Source organism: Dipodomys ordii, unplaced genomic scaffold, assembly GCF_000151885.1.
Source record: "Dipodomys ordii isolate 6190 unplaced genomic scaffold, Dord_2.0 Scaffold8, whole genome shotgun sequence".
Classification (NCBI taxonomy): Eukaryota; Metazoa; Chordata; class Mammalia; order Rodentia; family Heteromyidae; genus Dipodomys; species Dipodomys ordii.
Window position 1 is genome coordinate 36,301,882 of NW_012267224.1, and position 3,910 is coordinate 36,305,791.

The window sequence follows — 3,910 nt, forward strand, 5'->3', positions numbered from 1 at the left end:
CTGGGCACTGTCCCTCAGCTCTTCAGCTCAAGGCTAGCACTCTACCACTTGAGCCACAGTGCCACTTCTGGCTTTTTTTTTTTTTTGCTTATGTGGTACTGAGGAATTGAACCCAGGGTCTCATGCATGCAAGGCAAGTGCTCTACCACTGAGCCACCTTCCCAGCCTGATGTGGGAGGAATATTTCTAAGCAGACCTGGTCAAGAAGTGATCAAGTGATCAAGTGATCAGGGAGATCAAGAAGGAGAGAGAGAGGGGTAGAGGGCAGGGGATATCTGAGCTGCATGGAATTTTTCTTTTCATTCTTTTAATTCTATGTGAGCCTTTAGTCTTATGGGATGGTGCCAAACACTTTCAGTGTGGGCTTTTAGTTAATTGCCATTGAAACCACACTGCCCTCAGTACATACCCAGAAGCGTGCATTAATAATCTGCTGGGTTCATTTCAATCCAAGTTGATAATCAAGATTAGCCAACACAGTTAAAATTCATCAGAAGTTAACCTTGAGCTTAAGGAGACAGTTTCAGTCTCAGCAACCATTTATACACCAAAACAGAAGAGGAACAGATAGCAGATATCATGTGACTATTATATAGAGTGGCCACTGAGTTCTTTCAGTGGTTCTTCCAGCCATGATCCTGGCCTATCTATCTATCTATAAAAATAATAACAAATAATTTTAGCCAGGCGCCAGTGGCTCACATTTATAATCCTAGCTACCCAGGAGGCTGAGATCTGAGGGTTGCTGTTCAAAGCCCGCTCAGGCAGGAAAGTCTATGAGACTCTTATTACCAACTAACAATCAAAAAAGCCAGAATGGCGTTGGGCTCAAGTGGTAGGACACGAGCCTTGAGAAACTCAGGGACAGCACCCAGGCCCTGGGCTGAAGCCTGAGGACACACACACACACACACACACACACACACACACACACACACCACAAAAAGAGAAAAAAATATTTAGCTCAGGACCAGGGTGCTGTCCCTTAGCTCTTTTGGTCAAGACTAGCACTCTATCACTTTGAACCAATTATTTTGAGAAAATAATTTTTATGCAAGCTGTATATATATATATATATGTATGTAAATATATATTATTTAAAATCATAAGATAAAATAAAACATCGGGTAAAGAGCATGTTGATCTCTCTTTTTGTATTGCTGGAGTTTGAACTAAGGGCCTCATGATGAATTTTTTCCCCTACTTGGGATATATAATATCTGATTTTCTCTCTACTAAATTACTAGCCATTATACATTACTCAGATCACTGTTTTTTTTTTTTTTTGGTAAGTCATGGGGCTTGAACTCTGGGCCTGAACGCTATCCCTCAGTCTCATGGATTTTCAAGTTGGGACTGGCTTTGAACTGCAATCTTCAGATCTCAACCTCCTGAGTAGATAGGATTACAGATGTAAGTCACCGTGCTCGGCTTTCACTGCTTATTTGTATGTCACCAATGGTTATAAATGAAGTCTAGTTCTAATATTGATTTTCTCTTGCCATGTATTAGCTGTAATACTTCCACAAAGAGACATTTCCCTTTACTAGCTACTAACTTGTTAGCCATGAGATATAGTCTAAAGTAGGGAAATAAGAAGAATGATCATTTTTCTTCATTAAAGAGTTATCAAGATTACACTATTTTCCTAACACTCTACAAAACTATTGTTGAACTACAGTGAATTTATGGCTTGAAATATATTTGATATTCTTCAAACTTACATAGTTTATAGATGCTCAATGTATTTGGTGTTTGGCCAATAAGGGCCACTTTTTCTCTCACAGCATTTTGATAGGATTTCTTTCTGGTATGACAAGATAGTATAGAATCATACTGTACTTTTGCCTTCCCTTTAAATATTGATATACTCTTAAGACTCTGAACTGAATCTCCTTTGTTCCGTATTATACATCATCTTCCTAGGACAACATAATCCAACTAATTTTTTTTTACTTCTTAATGTAAACATTTGATGGATGTACACTTCAATGAGTAACATTGGACAGGGCTTAGGAAACCAAAAGGAAGTGACTTACAGAGGCCCAGTCATTGGAAAGTGATTGTCCCCATTAAAGGCTTTGTGTGTGCATGCGAACGTGTGTGCCTGTCCTGGAGCTTGAACTCTGGGCCTGGGCAGTGTTTCTGAGCTTTTCTTTACAAGGTTATAGATCCACTTCCAGCATTTCTGTTGTTAATTGGAAATGAGTCTAATGGACTTTCCTACTTTCCTTTTCAAACTGAGATCCTCAGATTTCAGCTTCTTGAGGAGCTAGGTTTACAAATGTAAGGTATCTAAGCCTGCCTTAAAGGCTTTTTTAAAGGGCCTCAGTAAAAGCACATAAGCACTATGCCAGTCTAGGCAAAGTCTCAGGTTAGCAGGTACTAGTTTGTAGCTTGTGATAAATGATTTGCCCTCACCTGAACAGTTTGTCGCAGAGACTCCAGATTTTCTTATCTCAGAAGAGTGCTAATTACCTAAAACTTGTGCAGACTTGTTTTTAGACTTTACAGGTGTATATCCAAGACATTTTCTACTTCCATCTACTAGTGGGCTCAATCTATAAATGGTGACTCCCTGAAGATTCTGTACCGTATTGTTTTGGTTTATTAAGTTCTTATTTCTAATTTGTGTTTTTTTCTGAAACATCTCAGCCTCTTGTCTTTTCACAAATGACCTTGGTTCCAAGTCTCTGTTTTCTTTTTTTTCCTTAGATCTCTGACTGAAGAGAGTGAGTGGTGTCTGTCTTAAAACCTCTGTATGTGCGTAACAACAAAACCTTAGCTCTACCCATATTTATCTAGTGTTCACCTTTTAGGTATGTCTTCACCTCAACATAAAGACTTTTTACTATTTTTCCCAACCAACCTTTCTCCTATCAATAAACCTTTTGCATCTTTCATATAATTCATTATATATATATATATATATATATATATATATATATATATTTTTTTTTTTTTTTCCAGTCGTGGGGCCTGAACTCCGGGCCTGGGTGCTGTCCCTCAGCTCTTCAGCTCAAAGCTAGCACTCTACCACTTGAGCCATAGCGCCACTTCCGGCTTTTTCTGCTTATGTGGGGCTGAGGAATCGAACCCAGGGTCTCATGCATGCAAAGCAAGCACTCTACCGAGCCAACTTCCAAGCCCAATTCATCATAATTTTAAAGCTGAAAGCCTTGCCTACTAAACTAGACTATAACTCAGATGGGGCAGAGCTTTAGATCCTAAACATATATACATACTATACGTACATATGCATACATGCACATTAACAGACTTATGAAAACATACTTGTTCATAAACTTAGGCTCTCTCTCTATAGATATATACTAACTAGAAACCTAGTATAGTTGATTGAACCTGTGAAGGAGTAAAAGTTTACATAACGCCCCTTTTGATGAACTTAAATCACTTAAGTGCACGCAGCTTACTAGCTCGCAAGCAGCCACAGAGATCTTCCATTGCAAATGACTGGACTTCCGGGCCGCCGGGAGGGGGGCGGGCTCACGGAGACGCGCTGACGTCACGACAAGCTGGCGCCCTGTGTCCCCGCCCCTCTCCGCACTGTGACGTTCCCCAGGAGGAACGGAGCGTAAACAGCGCAGGGCATTTCGGGAGCGGGATTGTTTCACGCAGGAAGCAGGCTCCATTTTAGCGCCGCCCGCCGTCGCCATCTGTTTCAGTTCCCTCCTCTTTCACCCCTCCCGTATCGATTCCCCAGCGGGAAGGCTGAAGCCTGGGCTGCGGTAAACGGAGGGAAGGGGGAACCAGGGAGACAGGGTCTCGAGAAGGGGCGCGTCGAGGCGGGCGAGTGGGAGAGAGGCCCGGGGCGAAGCGCGCCAGCCCGCCGGCCGGACTGACGGACGGACGGACGGACCAGCTCGTGCAACTGCTGCCGCGGCGGCGG